The following is a 20,553-nucleotide window of genomic DNA, read 5'->3' on the forward strand; positions in this document are numbered from 1 at the left end:
TTGCTGTTGTTTGCGTTGTTGTCAAGTCGATCCTTGAATGCTGATTTCTTGGTGGTGTGGATTAGCTGGTGCTGTTTGCGGGTGGCGTTCTTGAGGGCGGTCATGTTGTCTGTGGTTGGGTTTCTTCGCCAGGCTTTCTCGAGGGTGCGGCAGTTCTTTTTGGAGTTTTTGAGGTCGTCGTTGAACCAGGAGGCTTTTTTGCTTCCAGTCTTGTTGGGATGGTTTTTCAAGGGTGCTAGTTCGTTAGCGCAGTGGGTGATCCACTGTGTGAGATTGATGGCTGCTTGATTTGGGTTTTTTGATGTGGCGGGAGGGTTTTGGTTCAGAGATGTGGTGAGCTGGTCGGTGGTAATTTTGTTCCAGCTTCTGCGGGGAACTTGTTGTGGGTGGTGGTGGGTCGTGGTCTTTCGGAAGCTAAAGTGGACGCAGCTGTGGTCTGTCCAGTGGAGTCTCGTGACGTGATGGAAGGAGATGTGCTTGCTGGAGGAGAAGATTGGGTCGAGCGTGTGTCCGGCGTAGTGGGTGGGGGTGTTCACCAGTTGTTTGAGTCCGAGATTGGCAAGGTTATCCAGCAGGGTGGTGGTGTTGTTGTTGTTGTTATTTTCCAGGTGGAAGTTGAGGTCCCCTAGGAGAATGTAGTTATCGGAGGGGAGGGCGTGTGGGCTGACAAAGTCAGCAATGTCTTCGCTGAATTGTGTGCGGGTCCCGGGGGTCTGTACATGAGGGTGCCTCTGAGTGTGGTCTTGGGGTCGGTGTGTATCTGGAAGTGAAGGTTTTCGGCGGCAGCGAGGGTGTTGTCAGCGTTGGTCGTGATGCGGATGGTGTTCTTGTGGACGATGGCGATGCCCCCTCCTGTTTGGTTGATACGGAGCCTTCGGATGATTTTGTAACCGCCCGGGATGGCTATGGCGATGTCGGGCGCTGATGAGGTGTTCATCCAGGTTTCCGTGAGAAAGGCGATGTCCGGCGAAGTGGTGTCGAGTAGGTTCCATAGTTCAATGGCGTGTCTGTGGACCGAGCGGGTGTTGAGCAGGATGCACTGCAGGTGGTTGATTTTGGAGCTCAGTTTGGTGTTTGTGGTTGAGGAGTGAGACTTGATGCTGCAGAACTTGCAAGATTGAAAGGTGAAGGGTCCATGGGTACGTCCTGGGGCGGCTCGGTGGCAGTTGTGGAGGCGGCCGGTGTTGAGTGCAGTGAGGGTTGCGGGGTCGTAGGTTCGGCGGGGGGGAAGGCCTCTGCGGGAGCCAGGGGGTCTGGCGCTGGGCGGGGACCAGGCACGGACCTGCGTAGACGGGCTTACCTTTGGTGCGCCTTCGGGCACATTGGGCGCTTCCGCTGCGCGTGAACGCTGCGCGTATGCGTCTTTGCCTTAAGTGGAGAGCAGAGGGGGGGCGGAGCGACGGAGGAGCAGCTGGGAGGCGGGAGCGGGGTAGCGAGTGCGGAGGGGATCGGTCGGCGATGTTGTAGGGAGCGGGGGTGGGGCCGCGGGGGAGGAGCGGCAGGGAGCGGGGAGCGGGGTGGAGAGACGGGCTGGGACAACAAAATGGCACCAAACAACAACAAAAACAATGCAGGGCGAGATCGGGGGCACAGTCTGGCACAGATACTTAATTAAAGCAGGGTCAATACGATAAAATGCACAATCTGGCACCAATACGATGCAGGCGAGATCGGGGGCTCAGATACGATACCACAGGAAGCGGGCAGAGTCAATATGATATCAGCACAGGATGCAGGCAGTGTCAATGCGATATCAGGACGGCCTGGAGCGGGTGGAGCAACCGGTTCTGACCAGGTCAGGACGGTCACAGCTCTTTACCTCCTCTGGTCTTTCCTTATGTTCCAGTGGGAGGGAGGAGCAGCTGGGAGGTGGGAGCGGGGTGGCGAGTGGGGAGGGGATCGGTCAGCGATGCTGTAGGGAGCGGGGGTGGGGCCGCGGGGGAGCAGCGGCAGGGAGCGGGGAGCGGGGTGGAGAGACGGGCTGGGACAACAAAATGGCACCAAACAACAACAAAAACAATGCAGGGCGACATCGGGGGCACAGTCTGGCACAGATACTTAATTAAAGCAGGGTCAATACGATAAAATGCACAATCTGGCACAAATACGATGCAGGCGAGAACGGGGGCACAGATACGATACCACAGAAAGCGGGCAGAGTCAATACAATATCAGCACAGGATGCAGGCAGTGTCAATGTATTGCGACTTATATAGCGCACGTATCACCCGAAGGCATCAAGGCGCTTGCTTAGGGAACCCGTCCTGGTATTCCCCTGTGAGATACCCCGGCAGGGTATCCACAAGGTGAAAGCCAGGCATCCCGCCGCGAGGGGCCGTAGTGGAGATTAAGCAAGCTATTGCCCAGAGTCGCAGAGTGTGACCCCGTGAGTCAAGTAGGCACCGGAGCGAGAATTGTCAAGTCCGTGGAATTTTTTGAGCCCGAGACCCGCCAAGGCGGGGAATCGAACCCTGGTCCACGGACGATCTCAGCTTCCGGGTCTGCCGCCTCTAACCACTAAGCCACGCTTCTCCAATGCGATGCAATATCAGGACGGCCTGGAGTGGGTGGAGCGACCGGTTCTGACCAGGTCAGGAAGGTGCCTCTCTGGACTTGTTTTTTTCCTTAAGAGGTTTCAGGGGAGCCACCGCATCCAATACGGACTGTACCCATTCATTGAAGTGATTGTTGAGAGTGTCAGGGTCGGCCCCTGTTGGTGACGGGAGGGAGATAGCCCATTGGTCGGCTGAGACCTTCGCCCAATTCCTCCCTCTTAAGATAGCACGGGAGGGAACCGTGGGGGGGGGGGTTTAGAGTCTCCGAGACTAGAGGGACCAGGAAATGGTCCGTCCATGGGAGGGGGATTGGGGCGCCAGCCTCAAGCCTATGAGCATTGCTTAGCACAGCGTCTAGCAAATGGCCTTTGTTGTGCGTGGGTTCAAAGCCCTTCTGGGTGAATTGAAGGGCGGCTAGATTATTTAAAAAGGTCTTTGCCAGGGGGTCCGCAAGATTATCCAGATGGGTATTTAGATCTCCTAACACCGTAAAATGTGACGATGATATGGCTAGCTCTGCAACATGTGCGGGCAGGGAATCCATAAATTCTCCTTCTAGGCCCGGGGGGCGATAGAGTAGTAGCCCTGAAAAGGTCGAGGTGGCAAATAAATCTAAGGCGAAGCTCATGCTTTCACAGTCCAGAATTTCAGCAGGACGGGCTCTACATTGATAGCAGTTCCTGAATATGATCCCTATTCCTCCTCCTCTTCCCCCGTTCCTATCGACCCTCTGCAGTCCATAGCCACGCTGCAGTATGAAACTAATGTCCAGATCCACCTCCTCCTTTAGCCAGGTTTCCGTAAGGAATATAGCATCCGGGTCAAGGTTATTTAGGAGGGGTGACATTTCTACTGCATGTTTAGTCAAGGATCGGCAGTTTAGGAGGAACATTTTGAAGGGAGGTCGGAGGTTTCCCGTTGGTCCTAGCGGAGGTCTAGCATCGAAGTGGCAGTTGGGACATTTCCTATTAGCATTAATCGGGCACATGGAATGAAGGCAAGCGGCCTTAGTTAGGGGCTTTAGTTTCTGGAGGGACCTGGAGTAATACGTGATACGGGCAGATTGTAACTCAGGGTTCGGGGCAGAGGTTCTGGTCTCTGGTCGTGGCTGGGCGTGGACGGGCGCAGATGGGCTTGCCTTTGTCGCGCCTTCGGCGCGTACGCTGCGCGTGCGCTTGCCTTGCTGTTTTTGTAGGGTGGGGTGCTCCAGGACTAGAGTGCTACCCTTCCGGAGGATGTATGACGTTACAATGCATACTTTTACAACGCCTACCTTTACAACGCATTTTTTACACCGCAACATCCATTACAATGCACACCATTACAACGCATGCCATTACAACGAATTCTTTGAAACTACCTTTTAAACGCATTCCACTACAACGCATACTACATTTACAATGCATACCATTACAACGCATTACATTACATTGCATGTAAGGTAAGTGTTGGATAGTGTAGGGATAAAAATTACTATTCTAACTCCAGGGGGTGCAACAGTGTTGGATAGTGTAAGGGTACTATGTGTTGTAATGCTATGCGTTGTAATGGCATGCATTGTAATGACTGCGTTGTAATGGCATGCGTTGTAGTGGTGTGCGTTGTAGTGTCATGCATTGTAATGACTGCGTTGTAAATGCATGCATTGTAATGGATGTTGCGTTGTAAACGTTTTGTTGTAATGGTAGTGCGTTGTAAAAGTTGCGTTGTAAAGGTTGTTTCCCCTCCCAGAAGTGGTACAGGCGGAGCCGGCGGAAGTGGAACTTTCCTCCCTTCTAGCCCTCCGCAACTAACGGCAGAAGCCGCGACGGAACGGGGCTCGGCAGAGTCTAAGGCAGAGGCAATGCCTAGTGCAAAAGAGCAAACAGGTAAAACAATTAATTTTTAAAAATTGCAAATCATTTTTAAAATTAGTGCAGAGTGCAAGCAATCAGATAGGATCTCAGGCAGAGACCCACCGCATCTACCGCGCATGCTCCCGCCTTGCCACTTTTGTAGGGTGGGGTGCTCCAGGACTAGAGCGCTACCCTCCCGGAAGTGGTACAGGCGGAGCCGGCGGAAGTGGACCTTTCCTCCCTTCTAGCCCTCCGCAACTAACGGCAGAAGCCGCGACGTAACAGGGCTCAGGAGAGTCTAAGTCAGAGGCAATGCCTAGTGCAAAAGAGCAAACAGGTAAAACAATTAATTTTTAAAAATTGCAAATCATTTTTAAAATTAGTCCAGAGTGCAAGCAATCAGTTAGAATCTCAGGCAGAGACCCACCGCATCCACCGCGCGTGCTCCCGCCTTGCCGCTTTTGTAGGGTGGGGTGCTCCAGAACTAGAGCGCTACCCTCCCGAAAGTGGTACAGGCGGAGCTGGTGGAAGTGGAACTTTCCTCCCTTCTAGCCCTCCGCAACTAATGGCAGAAACCGCGACGGAACGGGGCTCGGGAGGGTCTAAGGCAGAGGCAATGCCTAGTGCAAAAGAGCAAACGGGTAAAACAATTAATTTTTAAAAATTGCAAATCATTGAGCAGCCTGGACAGTGAATGTATAGTCCTGGAAAACGGAGAGCAAGTTTCCTTGATGATTAATTTTGCCCATGTCTTGAGCTGCCCGGAGTATGACATCTCGATCTCTAAAATGTAGGATTGTTGTAATAATGGGGCGAGGTGGTAGTCTGGGACCAGGGCGGGGGGCCAAGGGAGCAATGTGCGCGTTCAACAATATAAACTGAGGAAAGTACATCGCTGAAGAGTTCCATGACCAGTTGCTCCACAAATTCCTCCATGAGGGAGATTTTGGTGGACTCCGGAACACCCGTTATGTGGAGATAGCTCCGACGGGAACGCCCCCCCAAGTCCTCGTTCTTATTCCGAATGACGTCCAGGATCTTGTCGATCTGTAGTAATTTTTGATGATCCTGAGTAGCGGCGTCCTCGATGTCCAAGACCCTGGATTCGACTTGTAGGAGGCGATTGTCATGGGAGTGAACACAGGCCTTCACCGAGTCCAGACGAGCTGAGAGTTGATCCAGTTGGGCCGTGATTCCAGTGACCGTTGATTTTACATCAAGCATGATTGCCTTCAGGTCATCATCACGGGCAGGAGGCGCGTCCATAGTGGTCGAGGTATCACCACCGTCCGGGCCAGTGAGATACAGTGACCGAAGGTACAGCAGACAGGCCTCCCCCCGTAGCAAATGCAGATGAGTTAGGAGGATCGGGCCAAACACCGATTTGGGGGAGCAGCTACCGCCAGCCTCCAAGAGCAGTGATCGCTAGGACAGCAGCAATGGGAAGCAGCCAACAGCGTGAGCAATAGAACGGCAGCACAGACAGGAACTCCGGAGTAACACCCCTCTAGATCTGAGGGCAAAGAAGGACGTCAGAGCGCACACAACATACCTCAAGGAGGCTGGGAAATCACCAAACGCAAGGCCCCCTCCCGAAGGCCCAATAATAGCGAGGCTGAGCAGGAGGTCATGGAGGGAGATTGGTGCATATGGTCTCGCAGCACGCAACACAAAGTCCAGGTAGGACAAAGAGGCCTCCACTAGCGATGCGAATGAGTAGTGGAGGAAAGGCAGGTGCCTGAAGCAGGAGCAGCCAATATGAAACTCTATAGGCAGGATAGCCGACCAGGGGCCATGGTGCGGCAAACTCCCGCTGGCACCGCACAGGCCCCCGGGCTATACTAGGTCCAGCTGGTGAAGGAGAACAGGTCTTGGGAAGAAGAACAACTGCAGAATGTGACCATGGACTGCGTGACCCACTGAAGCCAGTCTCCAGCAGCAAAGGCCGAGAAGCAGAGGTGGGGCGGTCAGCGGGAAAAATCTGCAAGCGGTGTGTGCTAATTGCAGGCCTCCCACACAGCCCTGAGTCAGGAAAAGGCCCGCAAGCAGTGCCACTTTACTGTGTAGAGCTACAAGGTTAATGAGGAGGGTCGCTTAAAGTGAAGGCCCTGGCCCCTCCGGCCCCCGGAGAGCCCATAACCAGAAAGATAAAGCATACTAAAGATGGTGATACTGGAATGTTTAGCCTACAGCAAACTCTTTTGTGGGGCAGTCATTTGCCGTATGCTCTTGCCACTCCTCACACTGTTTGAGCTGTGCAGGTAGCTGACTCTTTTCACAATGGTGTTACTCATGTCGGGACTTAGGAAAGACACTGATGCAGGCAGAGATAGTCAAGGTCAAACCAGTTAGGTTAAATGTGCTTCATAGCTACACTGATTCTCCTCTACTACCCGCCCCCACCACCCGAATCGGCAACTGTGGCTAATAGAGCAGCACTGTTAGGAGCAAGGCAGAGCAATTAAAGCAGGACTGTCCCAGGTTTAGCTGGTACTTGGTAGATGTTCAAGAAGTATGTTGGGGGTTGGTGTTGTGGTTAGTCAGTGGCCTGATGAATCTACTTAAAAAATGTGTGTTTGACCTCTTGGTCTCAGCTTTAAATCATAGGAGGTTGACTTAGCCTTTCATCCTTCTGAGGTCGATAAAATGAGTAATATTGACTTGGTTAGTATACATATTTCAGAAAGCACCAAAATACCTCGAGGAATAACCCCTTTCTTTAACTCATACCTCCTCCATTTGCTTTGTTACTACGTAAGGGTCCATTTACTATAGTGCAAGGAATGGGGATTCTTGGCTTGGGATTGGCATCTTCAACCATTTCTCCACGCTCCACCCCACCCCGGTTTCATCTGTATGTCCTTTAAATTAATACCTTTGTCCACCGCCTCTCCTTTTAAGTTGGATACTCAATGGTGATTGGCGATGAATCTCTGCATAATAAATGTGATTCGTGTGCCATTTGTGCACCGGCAATTTCATATTCAACATTTGAAAGAGAATGTTAAAAGTATCTTTATTACATGCAAGGGTATCAAAAATATATTACAGATTGAAGCAATTTGTCATTATTCACTCCCAAAAAAATTCTTGCGCCCTTTAAAGTGTCATTAGCCCCGCCCATTGTCCTGCCTCCTAGCCCCGACTTCTTGCCACACCCCCAGCTCAATTTGATGAGTACCTGTACTTCTTTTTTCCCATTTAAAGCACTGGTTGTGTGTTGTGTGATAAGGAGTAGACAAAAACAATTCCCAACAGGTATTATGTAGAGACAGTTTCAATTGTGTATGCCTTAAGCATTACAAAGAACAGAAACAAGGAGTCAATTGATTTAGGAAAGGGTGGTATTATTCACCAAGGAAACAGAAAGGAAAATTTCTTTCATATGCAATTACAGTTTAAACAGCACTGTAAAGATCAGATCTTGTGACAACCCAGTGGCACTTGGTGCAAGGTGCTATATACAGTTTAGTGAGGTGAGAGTGCAAGTGCTTTAAAAACAGCATTGGCGGCGCATTAGACAAGGTATATACATCAGTTAAAACTCCAAAAAACACAAGTTACAGTCACTTGGAAAACCAATTATTTCTTATAGGAGCTTTAAGCGCGATATGGGTCATATAATTCAGGCTGTATGGTCGACGGCGTTTCGATCCCCTTTGGTCGGGATCGTCATCAGGACAGGGTTGTCGATAGGTACAGTGCTGTTGGCAAAGAAGGGCAAATTTGAGCGGGGGATCGGTGGCGGTGAAGGTGAGGGGTGAAATGGTGAACAGTAACAGATTAGGACTAAATCACTAAAGGTATAATGTGTAAAGGGGGTGGCTGTTGTGGTGGCCGGAGAGGGAAGGAGGGTGAAAATTGGGGGTGCCTAGTGTGGAGAGATGGTAAGTCTAGAGTAAATTATCCGGACAGTGGGGAAGTGGAAAAAATTCCATAGTAATTCGACACTCACAATGAAGCCAAGCAGGGATGCGTGGCTGGCGGCACTCCGAGGCAATTTTGACCGAGTGCTAGAGGAAGAAATGAATAAATAGCGTTTACTGGGAGGCGCGGATGCGTCTAGTAAATTGGGTAAGGAAATCAATCCGACTAGTGAAGAATTACCTGATCGCGGCTTGTCGTAGGACGGCTTGCGTAGTTAGGCAGCGTCTGGAAGGGCGAAGGGAGAAAGTGGGTCAGCAAGGCATGATGCCGCGATCGAGCAGGCGTGGAATAGTGGGCACGATCGGAGCGAGCACACTCTGTAAGTGGGAGATGCTCTTACCTGAGGAAATCAGGGAAACAGAAGGCAAAGGCTCATCTGGCGTGGCGGCTCACGGCAGTGAATGCGGGAGCTGACCGTGGCGTCTCGGTGCCCTGGGTAATGACCAGGCAGCCGCGAGGTGGGGGCGGAGTCCGGGCGCATGCGGGAGGCGGAGTTTTGGGAGTGTCTAGGCAGGTGTCACGAAGCCATTGGCAATAGGGAGAGCGGGGGGCGGAGTCTGGAAAGGCTGGAGAGGGAGCTGGAGGCGTGGGACAGGGTTACCAAGGAAACAGGGGTAAACAGGAACTAGCTAATTCAGAAGGCAGTCAAGGCAGGAGACCGCGGTGGGGGATTGATGAATCGGCGTGTCCAACCGTTTGGGCGAGGATGAGGTGGTAACAGCCCTGAGGCGATGCTCTATACATTCACAGTTGGTCCCAGAAAGGGCATATGAAACATTCGATATTTTACATCAATTGAGAGCGATGCTTTAGATAAATGCATCAGACACCTGTAGGGCTCAGATAAGCATGCTGGTTACATAAAGTGAGCCAAGGTTTGAAACCGGACACTTAAATACAGGAAATAGTCTATGCAATTGGTCATAATTACATTGGCGCGCTTTGAGGGAGTCAGAGTCATGGGTGGAGGTGACAGTTATATCAATTGTACATCTATTATACAGTTCGTATTCAGAGTATAGGGAGGTAGAAACCAAGGATAGACGGACAGTAGGGTTTAGATGGAAATGGTACTGGTCCATTCATCAAGGGTATTAAGCCCGTGGTTGACTGAGTCGACCCTAGCGATCCATTTGCATTCGGCTCTGTTGAGTAGAGCGGCCATGTTACCTCCTCTGAGGGGTAATGTAGGTTTCTCAATGACCAACCACTTGAGGTCTGTGTCCGTGTGTGATTGCTCTAGGAAGTGTGAGACCAACGGCGCCGTGAGCACTTTGCAGTTGATTCTGCTTTTGTGTTGTATGATCTGTTGTTTCACCATTTGGGTGGTCTGGCCAATGTAAATGAGCTCACAAGGGCAGCGGATTGCGTAAATGACATTTTGAGTTTTGCAATTTGAGTGATGAGTGAGCTGGTGTGTCTGACCCTTGAAAGTAAATTCTTTGGTGTTCAGTGTCAGTTCACAGACGCTGCAGGATTGGCATTTGAAATGTCCGATGACAGGAGGCATGCCCCACGCTGCTGTGATGGTATGTTTCTCAGTGGTGGTGGTCGGCCAAGTGATGGCACGAACGAGGTGGTTGGCGATGTTGTTCCCTCTCTGGTATGAAAACAGGGGTGGTGCATTAAATTGTTCTTCAGATCGTAGCACAGTCCAGTTCTTTTTAATTATTTTGGCTACTTTGTTACTGTCCGGGCTGAAGACAGAGACAAAGGGGATCCTATTCAAAGTTTTTTTGTTTTGGTTGCGCCATTTGGACTACTTTAGGGAGGCGGATATCCTGGTCTTGAAACTGATTAACAGAGGCTACCCACGACGTCTGGTGAAGCAAGCAAAGAAACGAGCATGGTATAACCACCGGGAGGACCTACTGAGGCCCAACCAAAACAAAAAAACTTTGAATAGGATCCCCTTTGTCTCTGTCTTCAGCCCGGACAGTAACAAAGTAGCCAAAATAATTAAAAAGAACTGGACTGTGCTACGATCTGAAGAACAATTTAATGCACCACCCCTGTTTTCATACCAGAGAGGGAACAACATCGCCAACCACCTCGTTCGTGCCATCACTTGGCCGACCACCACCACTGAGAAACATACCATCACAGCAGCGTGGGGCATGCCTCCTGTCATCGGACATTTCAAATGCCAATCCTGCAGCGTCTGTGAACTGACACTGAACACCAAAGAATTTACTTTCAAGGGTCAGACACACCAGCTCACTCATCACTCAAATTGCAAAACTCAAAATGTCATTTACGCAATCCGCTGCCCTTGTGAGCTCATTTACATTGGCCAGACCACCCAAATGGTGAAACAACGGATCATACAACACAAAAGCAGAATCAACTGCAAAGTGCTCACGGCGCCGTTGGTCTCACACTTCCTAGAGCAATCACACACGGACACCGACCTCAAGTGGTTGGTCATTGAGAAACCTACATTACCCCTCAGAGGAGGTAACATGGCCGCTCTACTTAATAGAGCCGAATGCAAATGGATCGCTAGGGTCGATTCAGTCAACCACGGGCTTAATACCCTTGATGAATGGACCAGTACCATTTCCATCTAAACCCTACTGTCCGTCTATCCTTGGTTTCTACCTCCCTATACTCTGAATACAAACTGTATAATAGATGTACAATTGATATAACTGTCACCTCCACCCATGACTCTGACTCCCTCAAAGCGCGCCAATGTAATTATGACCAATTGCATAGACTATTTCCTGTATTTAACTGTCCGGTTTCAAACCTTGGCTCACTTTATGTAACCAGCATGCTTATCTGAGCCCTACAGGTGTCTGATGCATTTATCTAAAGCATCGCTCTCAATTGATGTAAAATATCGAATGTTTCATATGCCCTTTCTGGGACCAACTGTGAATGTATAAAGCATCGCCTCAGGGCTGTTACCACCTCATCCTCGCCCAAACGGTTGGACACGCCGATTCATCAATCCCCCACCGCGGTCTCCTGCCTTGACTGCCTTCTGAATTAGCTAGTTCCTGTTTACCCCTGTTTCCTTGGTAACCCTGTCCCACGCCTCCAGCTCCCTTTCCAGCCTTTCCAGACTCCGCCCCCCGCTCTCCCTATTGCCAATGGCTTCGTGACACCTGCCTAGACACTCCCAAAACTCCGCCTCCCGCATGCGCCCGGACTCCGCCCCCACCTCGCGGCTGCCTGGTCATTACCCAGGGCACCGAGACGCCACGGTCAGCTCCCGCATTCACTGCCGTGAGCCGCCACGCCAGATGAGCCTTTGCCTTCTGTTTCCCTGATTTCCTCAGGTAAGAGCATCTCCCACTTACAGAGTGTGCTCGCTCCGATCGTGCCCACTATTCCACGCCTGCTCGATCGCGGCATCATGCCTTGCTGACCCACTTTCTCCCTTCGCCCTTCCAGACGCTGCCTAACTACGCGAGCCGTCCTACGACAAGCCGCGATCAGGTAATTCTTCACTAGTCGGATTGATTTCCTTACCCAATTTACTAGACGTATCCGCGCCTCCCAGTAAACGCTATTTATTCATTTCTTCCTCTAGCACTCGGTCAAAATTGCCTCGGAGTGCCGCCAGCCACGCATCCCTGCTTGGTTTCATTGTGAGTGTCGAATTACTATGGAATTTTTTCCACTTCCCCACTGTCCGGATAATTTACTCTAGACTTACCATCTCTCCACACTAGGCACCCCCAATTTTCACCCTCCTTCCCTCTCCGGCCACCACAACAGCCACCCCCTTTACACATTATACCATTAGTGATTTAGTCCTAATCTGTTACTGTTCACCATTTCACCCCCCACCTTCACCGCCACCGATCCCCCGCTCAAATTTGCCCTTCTTTGCCAACAGCACTGTACCTATCGACAACCCTGTCCTGATGACGATCCCGACCAAAGGGGATCGAAACACCGTCGACCATACAGCCTGAATTATATGACGCATATCGCGCTTAAAGCTCCTATAAGAAATAATTGGTTTTCCAAGTGACTGTAACTTGTGTTTTTTGGAGTTTTAACTGATGTATATACCTTGTCTAATGCGCCGCCAATGCTGTTTTTAAAGCACTTGCACTCTCACCTCACTAAACTGTATATAGCACCTTGCACCAAGTGCCACTGGGTTGTCACAAGATCTGATCTTTACAGTGCTGTTTAAACTGTAATTGCATATGAAAGAAATTTTCCTTTCTGTTTCCTTGGTGAATAATACCACCCTTTCCTAAATCAATTGACTCCTTGTTTCTGTTCTTTGTAATGCTTAAGGCATACACAATTGAAACTGTCTCTACATAATACCTGTTGGGAATTGTTTTTGTCTACATGATACACCCATCCCAACGAGGTCTATGGGTTTTCTCCTGTTATTCCTATAAGTGTGATAAGGAGAGCAGGAGAGCACCATATCAATTGATGTGACACTCTCCTCCCCTCTCACTATGTCCGGAGCAGAATTTTGCTGCTGAGCGCCACACACACACACCTTTGCACAATAGTGCAAAGGTGGGTGTTGTGAATGCGTCAAAAAGTTACACCTTCCCAGAAGTGTAACGGTTAGAAAAATCATTATTTCCCCTTGTTTCTTCCTCTTTCTATGTGTTCTGCAATCTGCAGGAATATACCTCCTAGGATTGTTTTGTGCATGATGGTGTCACTTCCTTCACAAAACAGTCCTGCATGCAACACAGGCACCCTTGCACCAAGGTTGAAAGGGCATGCATTGGTGCCAGGCAGCCAATTGTGCACCAGTGCACGGGAAAGGACAGGAATGCGCTGTATTGTTTTGTATTATATACGGTGCATTTCTGCATTTTCCCTGTGACAATGATTTGTGCTACTTTTCCTTGCAAACCAACTCATAAACCCAATACGTTGGTTCGTAAATCCCCAAAAAGGTTTTGCGTCAGGGTGCATTTTTTAATGCATTCCAAACAAACACAAAACCTTTATAACTCTTGGTTTGTGGTGCTCTAATTTATGAGCATTTGGTGCAGGGCAGCGCCATAAGGAATTTTGTTGTGCTGCCCTGCATCCCAGTAAAAGAGCAGGAATGCCCCGTATCTATAAGATCCGGCACATTACTGCCCTTTTCCCCTGCACTCTGAAGGAAGTGACACCTTCCTGCACAACTATTTCTGTGTGTGCACGTAAAAAGTAAAAACAAGGACAAATAAAAGTATTTCTCCACGTTGTGCCTCCCTTTCACCTCACTTGGAAAAGTGTAGGCTTTTGTCGCATTCCCTTAAATCAGGGAATGTGTCAAATACCATGGGTGTTGCTTGGAAACACCCACCGTAACACCCATGGCACGTCTCCCTATTGCAGGATGAGGCAACACAACGACTTGCGCTGCGTTGCCTCAGTCCATATCTACAAAGCCATGAAAAGCCAGGCAGGGTGGCTTTACATGGCCTTTTTCGGTATAGCCCCGCAGTGTGACCCGCCGAACTGTCATTAAAACTAACGTTCTGGAGGTGCACAGGGGATTGTAATTAAGCCCCTGTGGGGCTCATTTCCGAGGTTTTGGTGCAGTGCAGAGCAGTGCAGTAACGAATCTCCTAATTTGGATTAGGATCCCAAAACCTCCTCAGACCATGTGTAATGATTGGCACAGGGCTTCTAAAATTGGACTCGCCTCTGTGTTCTGATGCATTTCTGGAGTTGCTTCATTTTTACAACGCAGTCCAGCAATGCATCTCTTTGATGCCAAAAGATGCGTCAGATTTTTTGATGCATCCATTAATCCTTGTGTCATGGATCCCTGTATTGTAAATGCAGCGCATCCATGGCGTCGCAAGGGCATTTGATGCGGGCGCAAGAAATATGACGCATCAATGCTGATGTGTCCGTTTCTTGTGAATGAGGCCCTGTGTTTTTAGGTCTCGTCTAGGCAGCGCTTCTGCTGTCTCTTCAAGACGTGTGTTAGACCTGGCACCTTGACATGAGTCTCCCTTCCACTTTTTGCTGATGTGCCTCAGATGTTTTGCTGGTGTTCGATGCTCAGGGCACTGCGCCATGGCCAATCGGTGCCGCAGTGCAAGTGCTCCCAATGTAAAGTGTATGTGTAATTGATTTCCACGATTGGCTTATTTGGTTTACTGTCAATCCCCAATAAAGTGCACGAGGAGTAGATACAAATGCTGCTAGTGGGCCTGCAGCGCTGGTTGCGCCACCCACAGAAGCGGCTTCGTAAGATATGACTCGGGTTCGCCATTGCAGACCCCGCGTACAGTCCCATACTGTCACGCTGACTGCGCAAGTGCCCACACTTGCCAGTCCCTGAACCTTCCCTATCCTCCATCTCAGTCACCCCTATGGTAGGCCTACGGGCAGGGTGCATTGAAGCGTAAGGTAGGACAAGCCTAGAGTGTGGCATGTCCTCATAGTGAATTACCGCCCTTTTCGTTGTTCACTATGGAAGGGCTACCTGTTCTCTTAGGCCAAGATGAGCTGTCGGAACTATTACACGCTATAGTCCCGGCAGGCTCAGGGAACACGGTAGCACGTCGAGTTTAGTATGCCTGAACTCAGAATAATAAAATACTTCCTTTAGTAAGGTTTATTTTAATATCCTGTGTTTGCAAATGCTACCTTTAGAAAGTTAGCCTTTGCGCGCCTAATTATTTAGCCCGCCTCTGCCAGGATGTGTATCTGTTGTCTGGGTTTGTGTGAGTGACAGGGCTGGGAAATTCCCGGTGACAGTCTGAACCACCAGGTGGTGAATAGGGTGCTTGCACCAGGATGGGTGGGCGGAGTAGTCCTTGACTCTGAGTAGGGTTGTGCTCCACCACCACAATGCTGGCTCCACCTCCTGCGGAGCGTCTGATGTCTCTGCCCTGTACCCTGAAAGAAGACGGCAGCTTCCTGTAAACAGAGTACTCCAAAACCGGGTTGAACTAGGCTTAGGCCCCCTGGCCTGCAAAGACAAAAGAATCGCAGTATAAATATAGGAGCTCAGCTCCTTACAATTCAGATCCAGTTTTGACCACGACGAACCTCTGCCTGACTAGAAGGACCAAGAGAAGCTGAAGGACGGAAACCTGTCTGAATCCTGTAAGACTGGCCTACAGTGGTGCCTTGCTGAGAACGGAGAGGAAAAGACCAGAGAGGACTTTGTAGACTTGTGCCTGGAACGATCTCCAAGGGCCTGATCGAGAGCTTGCCCCCTGAACGGAACCCCAGGACCATTGGGTTCTATCTGCTTGTGCCCGTCTGCTGTTGGTCCTTAGTTCTTATTCCCTCGCCAGAGTTGGGACTTGGGTGCCTTCGCCCCTTCCCAGGTCGTGACAGCTCGGAGCCTGGTCGCCCCACCATAGAGAGCCCGCTCACCCCTGAGTCGCTCTCTGCTTCAGTGCCTGGCCGCCCGCTCTCCTGTCACCTCGCCGCTAACGGAGCGCGTTGTGCACCTCTCATCTTCTCCCGCCGTAATCTGCACGGAGCGCATTCCATAGCCTCGGACGGTCCGTACAACGTAACATACCCGACTGTCTCGCTTTGCCCTCCTGCATACCAAGACTCATGCAGCACCTCAAGAAAAGCCCCCCGTAACGTGGTACCGGAAAGCCTGGTGTTGCACCCGTCTGCCATAGAACGCGACGCCCCTCACAGATCCACGAGTACGATCCGGCATGCTAAGAAGTATTACGTCCCGCAGGCCTGAACGGCGCCTCGCCCCGTGAGCTGCTTTGACCCCGGATCGCCACAACCCTCCACAGTCCTGCTCCTCCACCTCGCACCTCGAGGGGGACCTGAGCCGGAGAGATCCTCTGGAGAGCCGTTGGCCTCGTCCGGAGTCCGCCCTCACCAGCCGCGCCTGAAACGCCTCGGACTTCCACAAGCAAGGTACACGTGAACTCCGTCCCGAGTTCATATCGGATCCAGGGTCCGCATCGTTCTTATTTCCCTGTCATCGTACCTTGCTGAACAACGAGCATTCAAAGACTAATCTTGCCTATCATAATCTGGTGGCCTCAAATCGTAAACGTTACATGGTCTTGTGATAATCCTGCTTGAATCTATCTTTTATTTAAAGTATACGTATTTTTGACACAACTACACGATTGGTGTCCATTTGTGGTGGGTCAGTGGGTTTGTGTGTGATCATAAATGCTTAACTTACTATCGCCCTGAAGATTAGCCTTGTCTGCTCGCGTCACACTAACTAGAGGGTGAGCAGGGGTTATTCGAAGGAGTAGTTCCCTTGCCCTGACGTGGAGCTGAGGGTCCCTGCTTGTCACAAGTGCATACCTGTGCCAACCAGAGACCTCCGGTTCCAACATTGGTGGCAGCGGTGAGGATTTCGGATTTGCCTTTAAGATTTATGTACAGTAAATTATTGATCACAACGTAGTGAGAGCAGACCAAATAACGAGCCACAGATTACGTACTTGCCGAGAGATCTCCAATCTCCAAACCATGCCTGGTTCACTCCCCGTGAGAGCTCCCTCTGTTATCTCTGGAATCGACGAAGTTGACTGGGAAGGGCTTGACAAATGAAAAATGGATCAATTGAGATCCCTATGCGAGAAGTTCCGAGTCGCACACTTCGGGTGCAAAACCAAAGCCCAGCATGTCAAGGCACTGAGGGCCTGGAAAGAGTCGAGAGAGCCAGAAAATCGGGTGTTAGTGGATCCACCAGATAGCCTTATCGAAGTGCCGGGAGGCCCGTCGTCAGAAGAGCTGGCAGACAGGGCCGCAACCAGAGCGCATGAAGTGGAGATGGCGAGATTAAAAGGACAGATGGCAATGGAAGAGAAAAGGCTCCAGCTGGAGCATGCGATACGCCTGAAAGAATTGGAGCTGAAAGCAAAGAGCTTGGGCGCAGCTACTGGTGGCAGCACAACGCCAGCCCAGGTAGAGTCAAGGGTCTACGTACCGAAGGATGTGGTGAAGGAGTATTTTAAGGGGGATGACATAGGGCTGTGGTTCCGGGCCTACGAGGTAGCCATGTCCTCCCACCGGGTCCCTGAGAGAGATTGGGGAGCGGGGTTGTGGGGACGGTTCCTGACCGAGGGGCGGGATACCCTGCTAGATCTTCCTTCTGAAGAGTCCAACTCCTACCCGCACATGAAAGATGCACTGATGAATCAATTTGGATTAACTCCTGAAATGTACCGACAGCGGTTTAGGAAGTGTTTGAAGATTCAAGGGGTACGTATGTGGAGTATGTGACCTTTTTCTGCAGAGCGCTGGATGGTTGGGTGAAGGGCAATAAAGTAACTGATTTTCAAGGGCTGCTTGATTTAATGGCATGGGAGCACTTGTCTAATAACTGTTTTCCTGAGTTATGCCAGCACCTGATCGATAGCAAGCTGTCCAACCCGAGGAAGCTTGCTGAGGAAGCAGACCGCTGGCTCAGCACCAGGGTCCACAAAGGTCCAGTGGGAGACTCAGCCAAAGGTGGGCAGGGTCCCCAGCAGAAGAGTGGGGCGGACAGGGGAAAACAGAAAGGGTTCCACAAAGGCCCCAAAAGTAATCCCCAAGGGAACCAAGGGAAAGGTTCTCAGCCTCCTCCACCCCCGAAATCCACCGGGGCCCGACAGGTAAACCTGTTCAAAGAGGGCCCATCACATGTTTTAGGTGTGGCGACCTGGGTCACGTTGCCTCTGACCCTAAGTGTCGCTTGCTTGCAAAACCCGCACCCACTGGTGCTCCACCCCGGCAACTAGCTAATGTTAATTTTGGGGAGGAAGTAGCCGTCCAAATGGGTGGGGATCCCGTTCAGATGACCCTAGTCTCGCTAGGAGACAGTGGGCCCGATTCACAGAATGAACTTAAGACTCAATCCTAAACTTACTACTATTATGCTATTCACAGAATGCACTTACTACTTTTGGCATTCACAGAAGTTAGGATTTTGTCTTAAGTCTGTCTTAAGTCTGTCTTAAGTCTGTCTTAAGTTTGTCTTAAGACAAACTTAAGACAAAATCCTAACTTCTGTGAATACCAAAAGTAGTAAGTTCATTCTGTAAATGCCAAAAGTAGTAAGTGCGTTCTTTGAATACCTAAATAGTAGTACGTTTAGGATTGAGTCTTAAGTTCATTCTGTGAATTGGGCCCAGTGAGATGGTCCCCGAAAACTACCTACCCAATAACACTAATAAATATGGGCAGGTAGTGACCATCAACGGTAAGAAGGCGGAGGCTCTTCGAGATACAGGAGCCAGTGTGACTGCAGTGAGGCAGCACCTGGTGTCTCAGGAGCAGGTGGTACCGCACGCCTACTGTAGGGTTGTCAATGCTGACAATTCTGAGAGCCAATGTCCGATGGCTCAGGTTCCCTTTGAGTGGGGGGGTCTCTGGTACTCTGCAAGTCGCTGTGAGGACCTCCATGCCTGTAGATTGTCTGCTAGGGAACGATTTGGAGAACTACCCTTGGGAAAAAGTGGAGAAAACGACTCATCTGCGGACTCATCATCACACGGTCCATGGCAGCCAGTAGGGGTGTTGAATAAATCCAGGAGCCTGAGGGAGAGGCCCAGGAACCGGCCTTAGAGAGAAGGCGCAGGGGGCGCGGACAGCCGGCTCCCGAAGTTCCCACGGCCCATGAGGAAGCAGACCTCGAGGGGGATGCCCTGGAGCCTACCGGGGAACAGATCGCCGAACTGGGAGACCTGCCTGAGCTGACCCATTGGCAGCAGGAAGGGGGTCCCTCCACGGAGGAATTCTGCAAGGAGCAGAGAGAGTGCCCTTCTCCCGTCAGGATGCGGCAGCAGGCTGCAGACCAGGCCAATGGTGTTCAGTCCAGAAAACACTTGGTCTACTGGGAGAACGATCTCCTGTATTCAGAGCCTAAGGCTGCTGAACCTGGGTCAGCCCGTGTGCTGGTGGTACCCCAGAAGTTCAGAGCCTTCCTACTGGGTTTGGCTCACGATGTGCCATTAGCAGGAGATCTGGGGATGGACAAGACCTATGACAGGCTTGTCACCTACTTTTACTGGCCCCAGATGCACAGGCGCTCAGATGCTCACGGTAGGACCTGCCCAACTTGCCAAGCCAGTGGTAAGTGTGGAGGGAAGAACAAGGCTCCCCTCCAACCATTCCCCGTCGTCAGTACCCCATTCCAACGAGTGGGAATTGACATTGTGGGGCCTCTGGACCCCAAGACAGCCATGCGCAACAGGTTCATCCTGGTCTTGGTGGACCATGCCACCCTGTACCCTGAAGCCATCCCTCTGAGGACAGTGACGGCCCCCGTGGTGGGACGAGGGCTGATGGGAATTTTCTCTCGAGTAGGATTCCCGCTAGAGGTGGTGTCTGACAGAGGTACCAATTTCATATCGAAATATATGAAGTCCCTTTGGCAAGAGTGTGGTGTAACGTACAAGTTCACCATCCCTTACCATCCCCAAGGAAACGGGTTGGTTGAAAGATTCAACCGAACCTTGTAAGGCATGATCATGGGCCTAGAAGGACCAATGAGGCGTAAGTGGGACGTCCTCTTGCCATGCCTACTGTTTGCGTAACGAGAGGTGCCACAGAAGTGTCGCGATTGAAAGCAGCGCAAGAACACGCACGCGCCACTAACCTGACTCTGAGGGCCAGCAGAGACGATAAGACGACAGTCCTCACAACTTCTCCCCACAAACACCAAACAATGGGAATTCCACCACGGTCTGAGTGTGTAAGGAAAGAGGTCGCGAGGTGGATTGGCAAAGGACGTCTGGGGTTTCTCGAGAATCTCTGGTCAAAGGCTACACAGGAAATCACTGGTATTGCAGCACGTTTCCCCCTCGTCTAGTGCCGTGAATGAATCCGGAAGACAAGGTAATAGAGGATTGCCTAAATGTATGAGAAGTTGACTCCACTTCTCACTGTCAACATCCACCTCGACTTTGTTTATGATAGAGTAGCGGCTTTTCCGTCTACGAGACGTTAATACGGCACGTCTAGTACTGACCACAATACTCCTTGTGGAAAATAAGGATTCAAAGTCATTAAACCTGAACGTTATATGCAAGTTGTAACTTGGAAAGAAAGACTAGCGAGACCCCGTGCAAGCTACACAGAATGTACGTAATAGCATGTTTGGAATTCAAACGACAAGTCAATAAGGAATAAGAGACCAAGTAGGAGGCGAGCCCGCACTGCTCTGGGATACTTGCGGTTACAGGACACGACTTGTACCAACAGATCTACGACAACTTTGACCCCGCAGGCTCTTCGTCGACGGGCAGCAAACACAAACACTGACCACGCAGGCTCTTCGTCGACGGGCAGCAAACACAAACACTGACCAC

This window comes from Lissotriton helveticus, chromosome 1_1 (assembly GCF_964261635.1).
Source record: "Lissotriton helveticus chromosome 1_1, aLisHel1.1, whole genome shotgun sequence".
Taxonomy (NCBI): domain Eukaryota; kingdom Metazoa; phylum Chordata; class Amphibia; order Caudata; family Salamandridae; genus Lissotriton; species Lissotriton helveticus.